The sequence below is a fragment of the Orcinus orca genome, chromosome 6 (assembly GCF_937001465.1).
Source record: "Orcinus orca chromosome 6, mOrcOrc1.1, whole genome shotgun sequence".
Classification (NCBI taxonomy): Eukaryota; Metazoa; Chordata; class Mammalia; order Artiodactyla; family Delphinidae; genus Orcinus; species Orcinus orca.
The window spans coordinates 54,912,360-54,932,811 of NC_064564.1; the positions used below are offsets into that span (position 1 = coordinate 54,912,360).

The following is a 20,452-nucleotide window of genomic DNA, read 5'->3' on the forward strand; positions in this document are numbered from 1 at the left end:
CCAGCCCTGTCTCTGGGTTCTAGTAGCCATTCCCTCCAGGTCTTGGGTTGATAACAGCATTCCTTTCTTTACCCCACTATTACTAGTCCCAAGGGGCTCCCTTATTCCTCAGAGTTTTTTTCTCTTTTTTTTCCCCTCTGGTTTTATTAAGAAATAATTGACGTACATTAATATATGTTTAAGATGTACAGCATAATGGTTTGACTTATGTATATTGTGAAATGATTACCACAATAAGTTTAGTTAGCATCCATCCTCTCACATAGAAACACTAAAAAGAGAAAGGAGAAAAAAGACAAAAAAATGCCTCCTTGTGTGAGAATTCTTAGGATTTACTCTCTCAAAAACTGTCACACATACATCACATAGCAGGGTTAACAATAGTCATCATGCTGTACATTACATCCCAAGTACTTATTTATCTTGTAAATGGAAGTTTGTAGCTTTTGACCCCCTTCCTCCGATTCCCCCTCCCCCCACCCCTGCCTCTGGAAACCACAAATCTGATCTGTTTCTATGAGTTTGGTGGGAGTTTTCTGGTTTTGTTTTAGATTCCCCATATAAGTGAAATCATTCTTTTTTTTAATTTTATTTATTTATTTTTGGCTGCCTTGGGTCTTCGCTGCTGCACAGGGCTTTCTCTAGTTGCAGCGAGCGGGGGCTACTCTTCGTTGCGGTGCGCGGGCTCCTCATTGCAATGGCTTCTCTTTGTTGTGGAGCATGGGCTCTAGGCACGCAGGCTTCAGTAGTTGTGGCACACAGGCTCAGCAGCTGTGGTTCGTGGGCTCTAGAGCGCAGGCTCAGTAGTTGAGGTGCCCAGGCTTAGTCGCTCCACAGCATGTGGGATCTTCCCGGACCAGGGCTCGAACCTGTGTCCCCTGCATTGGCAGGCAGATTCTTAACCACTGCGTCACCAGGGAAGTCTCCCAAAATGACATTTAACAGGCAAACTTGACCATCAATCTCGGTATAAAACTCATTGCAAAGGAAGGGATCATTCTTCTAGATGACAGTTTTATAACATTCTTTCTCTCCACTTCTTCCACCCTAGAACCTGCCCAAGAGAAACTGATCTCTTCATTTAAAAAGCTTTAAACCAGATAGAGTGATTATTTATTTATTATTTAGAGATTATTGAGTCCATTTTATCATTTTGCATTTTCAAGTTATGGCTTAAGTTCTTTTTTTTTTTTTTCAAATTTCCCTTTGTCTACTTTAAAGGCCCTGAGGGAAAATCTACATGGAAACTGAGAAAGGAGAAAAAGTAGTTCAAGGTTTTCCATTTTTATATTCTTTACTTGTCATTAATTGAAATCTTAGCAGACAAGGGAATCTTTTAAAATTTCCTCAAAAATATAAGTATTCTAAACATTTAAACTATTTTTCCAGAAAAAATCCTGTAGATGATTGCAAATTTTTAGTATTTTAAAAAAATATGTAGAGTTCTACCTAGAAGACACATAATATGCTTGAGTTTTCACCCTTCCCCCATTTCTCTCCTTACATCTGTGGGTAATGGAGTTTGTGGGTGGATGGAGTATGCATGGAAACAGAGACAAACCCCAAGACAAGTGCTTTATTCCAGGCCCTAATGAGGCCCTTCAGGTCAGATTCAGCTTAGTAACTAAGCAATAACAGCTACCAAGATCATAGGCCAAATATACTCTTTCTTTGGAAAAGAAATCAATATTGTTATTTTACCTTATTACGTTTACATTTGACAATATCCCCTATGATTATTGACTTAAATAAAACACTTGAATGACTTGCTACAAGGAAATAACTTATAGCAATTATGCACCAGACAATGTGCCTTGAGTGAATGTGATAGCAAAATCTTCAAAAGCTTCCTTGGACTTCTCAGCCAGGCATCACTAAGAGAGGCAACCCTGTGCTTACCAAGGATATTTATCCTTGGTTACACCAAACTAAGTTTGTCGCTGATATGTTTCTGGAGCTACAACACTACCAAGAGGCAGGGCTGGACATGAGCTCATGACCTGCACAGTCTTGCAGGAACCCCTACTTCAAAGGGCCTTGTATGTCCATTATGTTCTGCTATTGCTGTCTTGAAATTCTTAATAATTTTTGAACAAGGTGACCTAGTTATTATTTTGCACTGGGCCTCACAAATTATGTAGCTAGAGTTGGTGGGAGGTAGGAATTAACAAGCACACTTTGAGGGGAAAAACATATTTAATCCTCTATACATTCTTTTCACAGAATCAGGCCGACTACACGCCAGAAAGCCAAAGCATTTCCTTTCCTCGCCTTTGTTATTTTCCTCAACTGGACCATTTTTTATGAAGATGAATGGGATATCCTAAAAAAGTAAGAGAAGGATCAGGAAAATGAATGATCAATTGAAATTATTTTTTATATTAGAGAAAAGAATACTAGTTTGGAAGGAATAATGCAGTTGGTGATTTTTTTTAATATAAAAATGAAATCTTTTTGGATTCCATTTAAATAAAATATAAACCTAGGCCACTATAGAAACTTCCAGAGGAACGTCTGTGGAGATTGCTGTCTTTTTAGTAATTAAATTTTGGTAAAGACTTAAATTTTAGGGAGGGCTTTTTCCAGAAATTTGACATTGATGAATTCATTGATTTGAAAGTGAGAAATGTGATGGTTCTCATCCCTGCTCTACTCTGAGAGGGAGTAGAACATAGTGTGAAATTCAAGGTCTTGAGAAAAGATGGATTTCAATCCCAGCTGAATTTCCTTGGGCACATCCCTTCAAGGACACCAAACCTCAGTTTTCTCGACTTTAAAACTGGGTAACTATTCATCTCATAGGGTTGATTAAACAAGATACTGTGTGTAAAACGTTTGACAAATTGCAGGGATTTCAGTCAGCTGTTATTGCTGCTATTATTATTATTATTATTATTATCATTCCTCTCTCTTCTCTTCTAATAGAAGGCCTGTCTAAAAAGATCTAGTCTTTCTGTGAGTTGGATAAAGTATTTAACATTTTGGTGCTATAATATCCTCATTTGTGAAATGGTTGTTAACCTAGCCCAACCCCTGACAGGTAACAGGCCCTCAGCAATACCATGTAAGTTGAGGTTCAGGGTTAGGAAGACTGGGAATGTGTGGCACACACCAGGAAATGTACGTACAGTTCCCCCCACATAGCCCTTATCTCAACTGTATTTGAAAATTTTTAAAAGAGACTAATTTCCCTGACCGTGTATAAGAATTAGCAACCAAAGTATATGGTACTTTCAGCTTTCAAAGCACTTTCATGCATGATCACATCTGATGAGGTCATGCAGCTGGTAAATGACAGAGTCTGGAATCCTGACTCCAAATTATGTAATCCTTCTTCTTTATCACCTATTTATTCTATCAAACATTTGAGACGCATTGCAGTGCTGCCTTCAGGAAAATTACTTGTGCGAGATTACTTACAATAGATAGAAAAGCACACTATAGTCAAGAGTTGTTCAGTGCTTAGGAACTAAGCTCCCTTCTTCCCCCAGCTGGCGTTCATGTGTCATAAGGTTGTCAAATTGGAGAGAACAGGATCCAGATTGTGGATACAGGGGCCATACCCAAAGTCAATAGGGGCTTACTAAAGATAAATTCATTTGTATCCCAGTCCTATCTAAAAATTGCCCCTGACTTTATGCAGCAGTGTTGGTTTGAATTCCTAATTTCAGAGAAGCCTTATTATGTCATTATCATAAAATAAAGGCAACCCACCCCACGATAAAACTGTTACCACTGTCTTCTTGTAAACTGTTCTCTGTGGTGGACAGCACTTGGAAGAGATTTGTCAAATCTCTTAGATGTCCCATCTTCCGGCTCCGGTCTCACTGTACTTGGCCTCAGTCCTCTACTGGATGGACCCTGTGCTCCAGTCCAAACTCACCTTGTTTAGGTTCAGTGACCTTGGGGCCAGGCAGACAGGGCCAGGGACCTCTAACAGAGCTGCCCTCCTTTCGATGTTTACTCTTTCCTGTGGATAATGGCCTATTCATCTCACACCCTTCCTGCCTCTTACAGGGCCCCCTGTGAGTGGCTGACACTCCAACACAACACTCCTCATTATTGTCTTGCTGGTTGGCTTGCTGGGGAAAATTAACTCCTCTTTCCAGCCACCAAATTATGAGAAACGGCAGAGTGAGTTCCTGTCGCAGGTTTAGTCATAACTCCTCATCTTGCATGCTCAGCATTGGCAAAATTTGGATAATGGTGACAATAAACATAAACCAGTCATGTGAGAACCATTGCTACATATGTTATAAAACCTTTAGATGTTACCTTTTAACTCTCTATAGTCCTCTAGAAGTTTCCACATGGGAATTTTTTTTTTTTTTTTTTTTTTTTTTTTTTTAGTTTAGTTAGAGAAATAGAACTTTGCCCTCCTCTGGTACAAATGGAACAAGAAAGACATTATACTTTCCTTTTTTTCCTTGCTGCCAGCAAGCTCAGAGATACTATGAGAACAATAGCAACTCTGGTAGTTAGCATATTTATCACCTCCTCCTTTCCTTTGTTCTCATTTTCTATTTTATCATCCTTTAAGTTGGTTCAAGTAATTTTTGAAAAGGGTAAAAATAAACAATTACATATATGTGCAATGAAGGCTTAAAGTTTTCCAAAGGCTTTCAAATACACCATCAAAACAGAAGGTCCCAAATATTGATATTTTGCAAGTATACTTGGGGAATAAACAGGCAGACCAAGCCTTCCTCATTTCCAAATCCATGACTTGAGTTGTGGTTCTTAAATTTCAGGGAGCATCAGTTCCCCCTGGAAGCCTTGTTAAAATACAGCCTGCTAGGCCCTACACTCAGAATTTTGACGCATTAGGTCTAGGGTGGGGCTTGAATATTTGCATTTCTAACAAGTTCCCAGGTGATACTGATGCTGCCAGATCAGGGACCAAAATGTGAGAACTATTGACTTGACGGAACTTTTCATCTTGTTAGAGGGACACAGAAGTAAAGAAGATATTGAAACTAACACAACATTGTAAATCAACTATACTCCAATAAAATTTTCAAAAAATATTCATATAAGGTCTACTTAAGCATATGGACAAAGTAAAGGAGAAGAGAAAGTAGGTACCAAGGAGTAACACAGATAATGGGGAAAACAAAGGTCAAAGAGGATGAGGAAGCCAGAAAACTGGAGCTGCCCACAAAGGTTTTGAAAAAGGAAATGAGGCCGGACCTGAGCCTGAGATGGAAGCCAGGTGGGGAAGGCAGGGCAAGAAGTGGGGTAGATTTGAACAAGATCAGGAAGCGGAAATGTTTACAGTGAGTCTAGGAAATGGTGCCCACAGAATGCACCATCCAAAGAGCCCAGTCAACGTTTGTTGAATAAATGAACAATGAAGATATTTGATTGGTGGAAGCACTGACTTCTTCCAAGGAACAGTGAGAATAAGAGAAATGTGACCAAGGAAGGACTGAATAGTGATAAGTTTTGAATGTGAAATCAACAGGTTTGATTTCAGGTTTTTAAACAATGAGAATTCATTGAAGTTTTGGGTTGCATACTGACTTGAGTGAATAGTATTTTTGAACATCTTTGTATAATGATTTTTTTTTTTTTTTTTTGCAGTACACGGGCCTCTCACTGTTGGGGCCTCTCCCATTGCGGAGCACAGGCTCCAGACGCGCAGGCTCAGCGGCCATGGCTCACAGGCCCAGCCGCTCCGCAGCAAGTGGGATCTTCCCAGACCGGGGCACAAACCCGTGTCCCCTGCATCGGCAGGCGGACTCTCAACCACTGCGCCACCAGGGAAGCCCTGTATAATGATATTATATATATATTTAATATTATTGATTTCCTGTGAGTTACTGCCCCAAAAATCAACACAAAGGAAGAGAGATTTCAAAGAAGGCATTAAAAGGAATTGGTCATAGAATGGTATGTAGGGAGGAGAAGAGAAAGTCAACAGAAGTCCGTATTTTCAAGCCTGGGTGAAAAGGCTTTGTCCGGCCTGTCAGGGAGATGCGCATCGGTGAAGCAGAATCACCCTTCTGGATGGGCTGGCTTCAGCCAGAGTCCAGAAGCCAGTGTTTCCACAGCCTTCTCAGGGCCTGGAACTTAGCAGCCCAATTCTATGGCAACCCTGGCAGGCCCCAGCTGGCAGCAGTGGAAATGGCAACAGCGAAGCCCTGTCACCACACCCTGGTGGCAAGTCCTGCCAAGAGGTGGAAGGGTCAGGCAACCAGCTCCACTAGACTTTGAGTGCAGTTGGAGGTGAACCAGGAGAAGATATTGCTCTAACAACCGAGACCAGCAGGAATGTCAAGGCAGCACTGAGGAAAGTTCAGAGGTAAGAATCCAGAGGGGCCTTTTGGTAAGGAGCGAAGACTGGAGGAGATTCATAGGAGATGAGAACGAATAGTTCCCTCAAGTTTAGAAAAGAGGTAGAAGAGAGAGGAGCCTGAGGGCTAGAGAAAGTTTTTTGAGAACAGTATGATTTGGCAAACTGGTGGCTCTGGGGAAAAGCAAAGGGGTTTAGCCATCAGAACAAGAGGACGGTGATCATGCATAGTAACTAAGAGGAAATTGGAAGAAAATGGCTCCTAAGAAGGTGTACAAGTGAAACAAAGAAAAAAATGGGTGGGTCTTCCATATCCCTTTGATTTGAAGGTGATTTAGTCCATCTAAATGTGTGACAGATCACCAGACAGATCACGTTTCCTGTGTGCTACTGAATCAGAATCAGCACAATCTGTTTAAATAGATATATCTTACATAATAGATCTGTTGTGTAAACAGCTTCCCAGCGTTCCCAATGTTCGGCCAGTTTGGAGAACTGATAAAGAGGACCCTGAACGGTACCCTGATTCAGGGAGCTGTGTGGTCTTCCCGCTGCCACAGCGGAGAAGCACTGGAGGACAGCAGGAAAGTAGAAGGTCCAAGTAGGACCCTGTGTGGTCATGAGTTGCACGATACAAATGGAAAGCAGTGTTTTGAAAAATCTATCAAGTTCAAAGATGGGGGATCTGGAAAGTAGCAGAACGCTGTATCATTAAGTTTGAGGTAATTCAGCAGTAGGATCTGGAGGCGAAAATCGGACAACACAGAACATGCACTTTGAATTTGCACTTTGAAAATGGCCTGAGAATAAAAAGGACCAATTTGCTAATTATACCAACATACCTGTGGAAAGTGCTAGAGTGCCTACTATATGCTAAGCGCAATGCAAGTAGTTTTACAGTCTTTTTTTTGGCCGTGCCGTGCAGCATACGGGATCTTAATTCTCCAACCAGGGAATGAACCCGTGTCCCCTGCATTGGGAGCTCAGAGTCTTAACCACTGGACTGCCAGGGAAGTTCTACAGTCATATTTTTATTTAATCATAATGAAGACACCATTAGGCAGGCATTACCTCTATTGTACTAGGGGAAAGTAATGCTCTGAAAAGTTAACTATCTTGTCCAGGTTTCTAATCCAATCCTGTGTTCCTTCTGTGACACTGTCCTGCCAACACAGAATATTCTTGTGTTCCTGTCTATGTTCCTTAAAGCCAGGCTAGTGGAGATGGCCTGTCTGACAAGAACCTTAACTCCACTTCTACAGCCCTGTGGCTGAAGGAACGCCAAGGTGACTGTAAGAAAGGAAGGATACTATCCATCACACTTTCTTCCATGACAAAAGGATGCAGTGCTTATCCCATTGAAATAAAAGTAGGAATTAAACAAATGCATGGGTTACAGTTTTGTTTTTCTTCTACCATAGGAAATACGGGAAAAACAAAAGCAGACTTTGAACTCTCACCATGTTCTGTAAAGACATATTACTTTAAAGTCAGAATGAGTCAGCCAAAGAGAGGTCATTCTTAGCTTTCCTGAAGCTCTGTTTTTTCAAGCATACTCCCAAATATTAGATCCTGAAAAAAAGGGTTTATGATGTCCAAAGTAAACCAGCCAGAGGCAAGAGTAGCACTCAAATGTCTTTTTAATCGTTGCTACTTTTCCTCCTACTTCTCAGCATGTAAACCTAACTGCCCTTCCACCAGGTGATTGTGACAAGCAATTCAACAACTTCAATAAACGTAAGGACGTCGATATCAGCAATGGATTAAAATCTCTAATCATGGCCCAAAGGAGCACAGTATCACAATGAAATTCTGAAAATAATACTAGTTTAACATTTTAAAGTTTATTTTTAGAATATACATATACGTATGTGTATAAATTTATGTGTGCACACAAACTTTTTTTTCCAGTTCTAATATAGAACTGGTGGTCTAAAAAAGTGCTACAAAATGAGGTTAGCTTCCAAACCTTAGAGGCAGTGGCAGTTGTTGGGAGGAAAAGAGAGAGTCTCTGTCAGGTTGGGGTGTGACCATGGGTCTCTGTAACCTTTTATGACCAGAACAAAGGTGTGCGGAGGGCCAGGCAGCCTTGGACGTGTTGGCAGTCGAAGTTCAGCCTGCCCTGTTTTCATCCTTCTTGGACAGGACCAGAGTGCCAGGTGTGATTCTTTGGTTCTCTGCCCAGGTTTGTAAGTCGTGCCAGTCACAGTCACAGTCAGAAAGAACATCTTGATTGTGAGCATATTGTACTGAGTCAGAGGAAGCCCCAACCAGGCACAGAGCTTTGGAAGATGGAGAGTTTCAGGCACTATTTTAGGGATAACACAGACTATCCTTAAGATCCAAAGGAAAAAGTCTGCCTTGTCATTAACCAAGGCGCAGAATGAAATTGGAATTGATGCACTTCAATTGCAAGTGTGTTTTTCATAATGATAAATCCCAACAATATTCTTTCCCTTCAGTTTTCTCACGGGTAGCCTTTAACACGGGAAACTGGATTGTTTAATTGATCTTATGACTTTTTGAAATATTATCATTTCCTTAAAGGAAAAAATAAAAGGAAACCGAAGTTCTTCAGACCATCCCATCGCTAGCAATGTTGATGTTGAAAGAAATTGACTGAGCCTTCCTAAAATGGGTACTTGTTCATTCAAAAACATTTCTCCTCTTTTAAGTGTTTTTGGCAATTAAAAAGAAAAAAAGCAATAACCCATATTAAAATGATTAAGTTGGAGGATGTTTGCTGTTATAGAGACAATGCTTCAGAGCTGAATAAATGTAAAAGTGAAACTTTTACTCATTATGAAAGAGTATTATGATGTTTTCATTTGGAAATATATTCTGGAAATGAACTTTTCAAAATATATTCTTTAAGTCCTCAAGAATGTATGACTATGGAAAAAAATAATTACCTTTTCAACTTGAGAGAAGGAAAACTGTTGGAACAGTTTAGGCAGTGCCTATCCAATAATAAAAAAAGGTTTCTTGGACCACAGTTCATTCTCTAAATCTTCAAAAGCCTATCATTTATCATTAATTTTGAAATAAAACAGGAAATACCTGTACTAGGAGAACCTTTGAAAACAAGCAGAATAATTGGCAAGGAATATTTTGGGAGGCACTGACAATAATGTAATGCCTGGATTAGTCTTTCAAAAAAACATGAAATTGTAGCTGGGAGGCATATGTAGCTAAAGATGCAGCATTCCAGTGCTGAGCACTATAACTCAGTTTTCTTGATATTCTACATATTATTTAACAAAAAGCACATGGAAGATCTTCCCAGAACCCAACTGCAAAATTCCTCTGTGAATCAAACTTTGACTGCTGTAGCAGAGCTCTTAGATATAAATGGCATAAAGATATTAAAGTCTTGTTGTGACAGGTAGTTTTTGACAATGAGGAAAAATACTTTTAAAGAATGTTACATACTTATATATGTGCGTGTTTATATGTATGTATAGAGTGGCTGGTATGTCTAGCCTGCCTCATTCAAAAAACGATGGCTGAGGGCTTCCCTGGTGGCGCAGTGGCTGAGAGTCTGCCTGCCGATGCAGGGGACGCGGTTTCGTGCCCTGGTCCGAGAGGATCCCACATGCCGCGGAGCAACTGGGCCCGTGAGCCATGGCCGCTGAGCCTGCGCTCCGCAACGGGAGAGGCCACAACAGTGAGAGGCCTGCGTACCGCAAAAAAAAAAAAAAAAAAAAGGATGGCTGAGATGGCTGAACATATTTATCTTTTAATCTGGCTCCATCCTCCAATTGCTAATATCAATCTTTGGGATATAAGGGTTTGTAGGATTATCATTCTGATATTCATCTGTCTGCACTTACTTTTCCCCAAATAGATCTTGGATTTTCCTACCTCTGTGTCTTTGTTTAGGTTGGGCTCTTAACTTAGAATCGTCCCTTTGGACTCCACTCTAAGTTCATTAAAATGGTACATCCTCTCCTGATATCTGCAGCTAGATACAATCTCCTTCATTAATTTTTTGTCTCTTTCTTATGACCTTGATTTACCTTGAATTAAACTTATTAACTATTACATTTCTCTCCTTTTCCCCCTTCCCATACCCCCATAAACACGAGGTAGTAAATGTTTTAAAGGAAAATATTTTCTTTTCATCAAAAAAATGTTTGATGAGTTAAGAGTAAATTTTTCTGAATTGAATTCCTGAATTGAAGTTCATTAGAATGAGAAAATTTACTTTTTTTTTTTTTTTTTTTGGTGATACGCGGGCCTCTCACTTCTGTGGCCTCTCCCGCTGCGGAGCACAGGCTCCGGACGTGCAGGCTCAGCGGCCATGGTTCACGGGCCCCGCCGCTTCGCGGCATGTGGGATCGTCCCGGACCAGGGCACGAACCCGTGTCCCTTGCATCGGCAGGCGGACTCTCAACCACTGCGCCACCAGGGAAGCCCAGAAAATTCAGTTTTGATGGTTCTTTGGATCTTATTCGGAAATCATTTTTTTAAAGTGTTTAATGTGAAGTATTCAAGTTTTCTCTTCTTGTCTTCCCTATTAATTACTACATCTCCTTCCTCCCTTCCTCCCTTCCTTCCTTCCTTCCATCTTTCTTCCAATACTAATTGAATGCCAGTTATCTGGCAGTGACAAGGCACAAAGAGAAAATAAGAAAAGCTGGATCAAAATTTCAATGTAATAGTTCTAACAAAGCTATAAATCATATTCTAAATTAAGACAAGCATGTACCAATGTATTTATCTTAACAAAAAAGATCTTTAAAAACATTATCCCCAAAATGCTAAGTAGTCAAAATTTAAATTAATTCCAAGTATTTTCTTAAACCAGTTTCTTTTCATGCCTACTATTTTTCCAACAGATAAATTGTTCATAATATGACAAGAGCTTAATCTTAAACTATAAATTTTAGAAATGAAATTGGGAGAGAGGTAGTTTTGTATTACCCTCGCGCCAACCCCACTTTCCCAGTGGCTAGCATTGAAAAGGCAAATTGCTTAACCATTATAAATTGCCTCAAAGGTCAAAAGAGAGTTATTCTACCATCTGTTCACAAATATTTATCGAACACCTACTGCATCCAGGCAATGTTCTAGTTGCTAAATTTAATAAAAGAAAGGGAAAAAAATCATTTCAACCCAAATGAAAATTAATTCTACCTTTGAAGGACGCTGGCTTAATTCATGTCAGTGTGGAACCAGATAAAACCCATGTCAGGGTTACCAGATAAAACACAGGACGCCTGGTTAAATCTGAATTTCAGATAAACAACAAATAAAAGTTCAGTGTAAGTACGTTGCATGCAATATCTGGAATGTACTTATATTAAAAAATTATCTGTTGTTTAACTAAAATTCAGATTTAACCAGACGTTCTGTATTTTCACTTGCTAAATCTGGCAACCTTAGTGAGAAAGGACTGGCTACATTGCTTCTTCCCTTTTGAAGATGCCAGTTGGGGCTGGGAGACTGAGACACAGGACAGGCAGCCCGGTGTTAGCAGGCTGGCTTGTGGAGGTGGAGGCTTTGAGTGTGTGCAACTATGTAGTGAGGGCACAGAATCGAGAAGGAGGAGCTCACTACTTTGCATAATAGAATTATAAATTACTAGGGGGCTGAAACTGAGTACGAGAAAGGAAAAGAAGTGGGGTATGGTAGTAGGAGACCTGAGCTCATAACAGAAAAGTTCCGTTTTAGTTGTTCACACTTCTGTGGTAACTATTCTTCATCTTTCAAATCTACAGCGAAGTCTGCCGCAAATACACATGGATGCATATGTAAACAGAGGAATCAGGAATGTTTTATACGGTAATGCTCACTTCAGTCTTCAGGGCTTTAACTAGTTCTTTGCAGTTCCAGCCATACTGCTTTACTACAGACATAAACAAGGTAAGCTAGACCAATGATTTTCAGTTTTGTTCTACTTTGCTCCCTGGCCCAGCTATAGCTATAGAATTCTTCGTCTTCTGGAGTTGGCTAGGATAGCTCTTTATCCAAATGGTAGGGAGTCTGTGTTGGTTTTTGCCCAGGGTCCTAGGGCCATCCCAAATATTTGCAATAAGTACCCAGAAGAAGGCTACCCTTTCCTTCCTAAAAGCCAGTAAAGTTCTGCCAAACTTCATGCCTGTGGCTCTTACTCCAGAGGCGCGTAGAAATTGTTTTCTACTGATTGTTCCCAAGGGCTGAAGCCAGTGTCTGATGTTCCATGGCATTATTAGATGACAGATACCTAAATACCATCACAAAAAGATCAGCCATACCTCACAAAAACAGACATATAGATCAGTGGAACAAAATAGCGAGCCCAGAAATAAACCCACACACCTATGGTCAATTAATCTTTGACAAAGGAGGCAAAAATATGCAATGGAGAAAAGACAGTCTCTCTTCACCAAGTGGTGTTGGGAAAGCTGGACAGCTACATGTAAATCAATGAAGTTAGAATACTCACTCACGCCATATACAAAAATAAACACAAAATGGTTTAAAGACCTAATTATAAGACATAACACCATAAAACTCCTATAAGAGAACATATGCAAACTATTCTCTGACATAAATTATAGCAATATTTTCTTAGATCAGGCTCCCAATGCAAAAGACAGAAGAGCAAAAATAAACAAAACAAATGAGACCTAATCAAACTTAAAAGTTTTGCACAGCAAAGGAAACCTCCAACAAAATGGAAAGACAACCTACAGACTGGGACAAAATATTTGTAAAGGATGTGACAAACAGGGGGTTAATTTCCAAAATATACAAACAGCTCATACAACTCAATATCAAAAAAATCCCAAACAACCCAATCAAAAAATGGACAGAAAACCTAAATACACATTTCTCCAAAGAAGACATCCAGATGGCCACCAGGCTCATGAAAAGATGCTGCAATTGCTAATTATTAGAGAAATGCAAATCAAAACCAGAATGAGCACAGGGACTATAATCAATATTTTGTAATAACCTACAAGGGAAAAGAATCTGAAAAAATACACATATATATGTAGAACTGAATTACTTTGCTGTACACCTGAAACTAACACAACATTGTAAACAAACTATACTTCAATTTAAAAACAAACAAACAAACAAAAAAAAAAACGGGACTTCCCTGGTGGCGCAGTGGTTGAGAGTCCGCCTGCCGATGCAGGGGACACGGGTTCGTGCCCCGGTCTGGGAAGATCCCACATGCCGCGGAGCGGCTGGGCCCATGAGCCATGGCCGCTGAGCCTGCGCGTCCAGAGCCTGTGCTCCGCAATGTGAGAGGCCACGACAGTGAGAGGCCCGCACACCGCAAAAAAAAAAAAAAAAAAAAAAAAATGAGGTAACACCTCACACCGGTCAGTATGGCTATCATCAAGATGTCTAAAAATAACAAATGTTAGCGAGGATGTGGAGAAAAGGGAACCCTCCAACACTGTTGGTGGGAATTTAAATCGGTGCAGCCACTATGGGAAACAGTATGGAGGCTCCTTAAAAAACCAAAAATAGAGCTACCATATGATCCAGCAATCCCAGTCCTGGGTATATTATCCGGAAAAGACGAAAACGAATTTGAAAAGATACATGCAACCCAATGTTCATAGCAGCACTATTTACAATAGCCAAGACATAGAAACAACCCAAGTGCCCGTCGACAGACGAATGGCTTAAGAAGATGTGATATAAAAAAGAATGAAATATTGTCATTTGCAGCAACATGGATGGACCTAGAGAATATCATACTAAGTGAAGGAAGTCAGACAGAGATAGACAAATATTATATGATATCACTTATATGTGGAATCTAAAAAATGATACAAGTGAATCTATATACAAAAGAGACTCACAGACACAGAAAACTTACGGTTACCAAAGGGGAAAGGGCAGGGAGGGATAAATTAGGAGTATGGATTAATAGATACAAACTATTATACTATACATAAAATAGATAAGCAACAAGGATTTACTGCCTAGCACAGGGAACTATATTCAATATCTTATAATAGCCTATAAAGGAAAATAATCTGAAAAATATATACATAACTGAATCACTTTGCTGTACACTTGAAACTAACACTATACTAAATCAACTATATTTCAATTAAAAAAAATTAAACTGGGCTTCCCTGGTGGCGCAGTTGTTGAGAGTCCACCTGCCGATGCAGGGGACACATGTTCGTGCCCCGGTCCAGGAAGATCCCACATGCCGCGGAGCGGCTGGGCCCGTGGGCCATGGCCGCTGAGCCTGCACGTCCGGAGCCTGTGCTCCGCAACGGGAGAGGCCACAACAGTGAGATGCCTGCGTACCGCAAAAAAGAATTAAACCAACAAAAAGTTCAGCCACACCTGCCTGGGCTTTTTTGATCAGGGCTCTCAGTTACATGGAGTTTCTCCATTCCCTCTGGATCTCTGGGATTCTGTATCTCAGCTGGCTGTCAGCTTGGATGTCCTGCCAGCCCAGACTTCTGCTCTTTTGTGGCTGGACTCATCTGGAGAACCTTGGGTACAAGCTTCGTCCACACTACGAAGGCTAATTCTCCCCCAGCTGTAATTCTGAAGATTTACCTTTACTCTGTTCCTTTCAGTTTGGAACCCTCCCCTAAGATCTGGAATCTAAAATATATTGGATTAATCATGTTGTAATTTTTCAGCTTCTCTCTTTGACAACCTCTTTTGCTCCTTCCCTTGAGGCTCATGGCTCCCTCCCTCAGCCTTGTCACCATTTCGTCTTGTCCTCTGACTTCCCTCTTGGAACCTGAACACAGACAATCTGACACTCCCCTAATTCCATATTTCATTTTATGTCTTGGAGTTAAGAAGGATATGCTTCAGACCAAGTGTCAGAATTGCTTGCGTTCACCTCCACCAGAGAGTGGGTAGAAGAAAAAGATCACACATGATGATGCTCGCTGCTGTGGCAGACAAACTCACAGACCTCAGCGGCTACATACAACAAAAACGTATGTCTTGCTCACATAACAGAAAAGGTTGACAGAGGGCTTTTCCTCTACATGGTAACTCTGAGACCAGAGTTGTTCTATTTGGTGACTCTACCATCTCTTAGGGCTTCAGATTCACACACATTCAGTCCACATATTGGGAAAAAGAAGGTGGAGAACATGACACACACTCACTTCTTAAAAGTTCCTGGTGGAACCACATTTTCACCCAGAAGCAAGGGCCTAAGAAATGTCTGTGGCCCCTGACCTGGCAGCCACTATTCAGTGACAATTCTACAGCATGGAAATGGACATTGAACTGTCTCTGCCACCGATGGTAATCTTCGGGTGTCTCAATCAAATATACAGTTTCCACCCTAAGAAAAAATTAATACATAAAGATATTAAGATATCATCCTTCAAATAGACCAAATAAATTGTGAATAAAAGGCTCATGTAAAAAAAGGAATGGAAAAAAGGTGATTTGAGGATTCTCTGAGTATTTTATCTATCTACAGCGTCCCTTCTATATATATAACAGTATACATAACGGTATATAACTGATTTCTCAATCCCCTGTAGCTAAACAAAGATAATTGAGATTTGACAGCATGTAACTGGTTTCTTAACCACCTATATAGCTAAGCACACCTAGTTGAAGCAAAGTAAACCCAAGGGATATCTGAGAGCCTTCTCATTTCTGTTATTGTAGATAAGGTAAAAGCAGAGGCATATAGTTCTAAGAATATTCGCTAAGCAGATTTATTCATTCCACATACATTGAGTGTCTACTATGTCTCAGTCGTTATCCTAGGCACTAGAAACATTAGAACCATAAGCAGGCGCCCTGCTCTCACTAAGAGATAATGGAGTAAAAAGCACATGTCGAAGTGATTCCGTTTTTGAAATTAGACGATGCTGAGTTTATCCTTTGAGAGAAGAGGTCTGGATGTCAGAACCTGCTACGGTCTATTTGAAGAAAAAAGCCTTAACAAATGTTGTATAGATTAACTGTATTGTTTGGGGGTAGAATCTATGTCTTTGATGATCAGGGTTGGTCATATTATTAAAGGGTAGAGAGCTGCCCACATGATACGCTTTGAGAAGGTATGCAGAGTCCTTGATGGCAAATCATTTCCTATGAGTAGCTTGACTTGGAAGGCCACAACTTACTGAGAAATTAACATATGGGGCTAGTTTTGGGCATTATCACTCTGGGCAGTAGTGATCGAACTTGTGAGAGAAAGAAGAGCTAAGGAAATGGATCAGAGAATCAAAACATTGAAATAGGGAAAGAGGGGAGGCTGTCCTGGGCTAGCCCTGTAAATAGGAGTGAACCTAGTGTAATCCTGAGGCAGGAGTGAGAAAAAAATGACTCCTTCTAAGAGTCACTGTTAATATAAGTCTTTGCTACTCAAGAGAATGCATTCAATCCCCAGGCATGTTAAGGAAGAAAGTAAACCTTAAATACCTTAAGAATGAATTGTGAATCTTTCTTCAGGATTTTGAAGTGGAGTAATTGATTTGAACGGGGCTTTTTTATACCATTAGGGATGGAAAATTGGCATGAGGGTCCATTGAGAACAGCGATGTGAAGGCTTGTCGTCAGATTGCCAAGTACATAATGTATTTTTTCAGAATCTAAAACCCCACCACATCTTTTGGTTTTCCCTGGTTGACCTGAGCTCTTATCAGGAGTCTTGTCATGAAGATCCACTAGCTGGAAATAATATCTCCATCCTCCCATTTCCTCTTATTCCTCTTTTATTGCATTTACTGTATTTTATGGTGGATTGATATTTGTGAACTCCTTATTTCTCTTACCGGATGGGAAACTGTTGGCAGTAAAATGTGGTGGTTAAAGACATTCTGGAGTCAGACCTACCTGGAGGAGCCCTACCCATGCCACTTAATAACTATGTGACCTCAAAGTAATAGTCAACCTCTCTAAGCCTCAACTTCTTTCTCTGAAAATGGACATTGTAAGTCTGTGAAATACCAATAGCATGGTACTTGGAATAGGCACTCAATGAGTGTTAGCTGGTTTCATAGGCCCTTTTCCTTTGTTACTTTATTTAATAACTTCAACCTCAGGAAGCCAGTGTTCTTAAAGCCATTTTCCTAAGGAGAGCTCTGTGTTGCAGAGGTTATATAAACTTTCTCAACATTACATAGCTGGTTGGTAGGAGAATCTGAACTTGAACCCAAATTGTGTTTGGGCGACCTCTCTTTCCAAAACAGCAGGGTCCTCTATTTACTCACATCAATAGCTGACTTATACTGTGAGGTTTTAATGACAACTTTTGTGTGTCTTGTTTCTTCCCAGTGAAAGAAATAGGCTCTAGTATGGATGGATCTTGGCTCAAGTATGCCTGTGTTCATCACAGAAATTGTTTAGAAGGCATTCAAAGCTTTACAACTTGAAAATTGAGAACATATACCACCTTTAATTCTGAGCAATGATTTGTTAATATAAGCAAATATTTAAATTGTTCTCATTCAACGATGTTTCACTGATGCCATGGTGCTAGAGTTCATATATATTGTAAAACTATAAGAAGGAAATAAATTACATTTTCTGAAAAAATATATAATAGTCTCTAAATTTTATCTGTCTGTAGCTTAAGAATCAAAAGCCAGAGAATAGGGACTTCCCTGGTGGTCCAGTGGTTAAGACTCTGCATTCCCAATGCAGGGGGCCTGGGTGTGATCCCTGGTCAGGGAGCTAGATCCTGCATGCCGCAACTCAGAGCCCTCACGCTGCAACGAAGATCCCACACGCCACAACTAAAGACCCAACGGAGCCAAATAAATATTTAAATGTTTAAAAAAAAAAGCCAGAGAATATCTAATTTAATTTTGTGGATATTTCCCCCAAAGGGGTTCAGATGATGATGATGACACGAAATCATGCTAAAATCTCTTCAGTTTAGTTATTCCTCCCCTAAAAAAGAAGGGCAGACAATGGAGATTTTTAAAAATTTAAACAGTATTCTAATGCAAAGCGAGTTTTACTTTTTAAATAGCCGATTTTGCAAGAAAATATATAGCTCATTTTTATCACCCATCCTGATTTCTCTGCAAATTCTATCACAATCATAAAATGGTAATTTACTGCTTTTTTAAAGAACATATTTTACCAAGAAGGAATTAAAATAACAATTACTTTTAATTGTTTCTGCTCAGACACTGATCATAAGTCCCCAATTAATTTACATCATTACAGAAAATATTTTAGCTCTGAAATATTGAAATATTCTTTATTCCACATAATATTTGGAAAATTTCTCAGTTGATCCCACCTGCTCATTTCAGTGGGATATTTCTTTGGTCAGTCAATAATTCATCCAACACTTATTGAATGCCAAATACACGCTAGGCCCTGTGTTCAGGCTGAGGGACACAGGCTGAAAAGATTATATTCCCTACAGTCAACAATCTCTCAGCAGACATTTAATGAATAATTTTATTTTCTTGTTATAGTCAAATAAGCAGATACGAATACCTCTAAGCATCATTGAGTTACCTCTGTTTCAAATATGTCTCTCTTGATGTAAGACTCGACTATTTAATGCACTCAATGCACTGTTAAAGATTTTTAACCCTGAGTCTGACGTTTTATTAGTTTCATCTTAAGCTACATTTGCTGATCCCAGTGAAGGCTTTTCATCATTCATTCATCTGATAAATATTTGAGCGTCCATGTATATAAAGTTAGTTTCTCAGCAGGCTAAAATGAGTGGTATGACCAGTAAGTGGGTGCAAAAAATTAATGGAAAAGGTAGGGGCTTGAGCTGGGACTTTGGGTAAATAGAAAGGAAAATATATTTTCCAGTTACTCGTACTTGCATCAGAGTTAATGAAGATGATACCCATTTAACTGGATGAGTATTTCCTCTTCTAAAGGGACTTGACAGCCACCATGCCAGGGATGTATTATTGAATAGGACTTTCATCCAGAACCCTTTTCTTCCTCCTTACCCTGAAACTGCATTTAAATGACCATGGGGACCCTGCAGCCACTTCCTCAAAGCTTCTGGCCAGCTTCAATCCATTAGGTCCTAGCTTCCTCTCTGGTCCTTCTCCAGAGTCAGAAATATGCGCCAAAATATTAACAGAGGCTGGAGTGAAGTGTACATGAAAATAACTTACATTCAATATTATACAATTCTATAATATTTTTACTTTTATAGCCCAGAGTATATTTGCTTTTTTAAAACAATGTTTAAAAAATTAAAAGATTGTAAAACCACATTCTCGAGTCAAAGGCAGCTCCCAGATCCCAAAAGCGCCTCCAAGTCTTAACACTCAAAAATGTAAGAAATGTAAAAGGACCTAGAGAGAGGGAGAGTTTTTATAGTTCAGAATTTCTCCACTCACTCACTCTCAGCTTTTCCTTGCTAAGGTGACTCTTTCCACATTTATTCAGCAAGTCTGTCCAGCCACTCTCGCTATGGAGATAATATAAAGGAGATAAAGAAGAGGCTCTGTGTGACTATAAGGTCTTTAACTGAGGAGGGGGGCAGGAAAAAAAAGGGTTGTAAGGTAAATTAAAGGAAGTAGTTAACACTGGTCTGTGGAAATCTAGCCCTGGGAGGTTCAGTTATTGGCCAGTGTCATAGTTGTACATACAAGCATCAGAACCAGAAGTCAGGTTTTTTTCCTGCAAATCCAAGTTCTTCACACAGTTGACTTGGAGGGTTTTTGTGGTTCAAGTCTTCCCAGTCTAAGACCTTAAAGCCAGTTGTGAATGGTGATGGATTAGAGGTTTTCTGAGGACAAACTGTACCAAACATATGAGCACTTTTGTGAGTCTGTAGAGAGCTTGCACCCTTCAGGTGATCTGTTTACGAATAATGAATTGTTTCTTGTTAACATTCTCTGCTCTCCGCACATAAGTCGCACCATACCTAGAAGTTGAGTTTTTCTAGGATGGGTGTGCTAGCTGAAGCCAAACCCCTGAGATGGAGGAAGTCCACCACCTGGGATAGCTAATCCTCCACCTTCTCTGCCTCCAGCTGTGCTCTGTGGGGATCCTTTGACTGGGAGCATCTTGCAGTGTGTGATCTGAATGCGAGTCCCTCCATTTTAGTCTCTGCTCCATTATCGACTCCCTGGATCACATAGTCCTCTTCAAAATCTTGTGTGTGGTTTCCCTGAGTTTGTGAAGATAAAATAGAGCAGCAACACACCTTAAAGCTTCTTGGAATAAATATATGTATAGATACTTTGCAGTTCAGATTGATGTGTTTTTAGC

At 40.0% G+C, this 20,452-nt stretch overlaps 1 long non-coding RNA gene across 1 annotated transcript in view; it reads right to left on the minus strand.

Moving 5' to 3' along the window:
* Positions 1-485: 485 nt before the first annotated feature.
* Positions 486-20,452, minus strand: part of LOC125964585 (uncharacterized) — a 36,207-nt gene continuing 16,240 nt past the window's right edge. The window contains exon 3 of the long non-coding RNA XR_007477726.1: positions 486-1,054. This is a non-coding gene — a long non-coding RNA (uncharacterized LOC125964585). The remainder of the gene's footprint in view (positions 1,055-20,452) is intronic.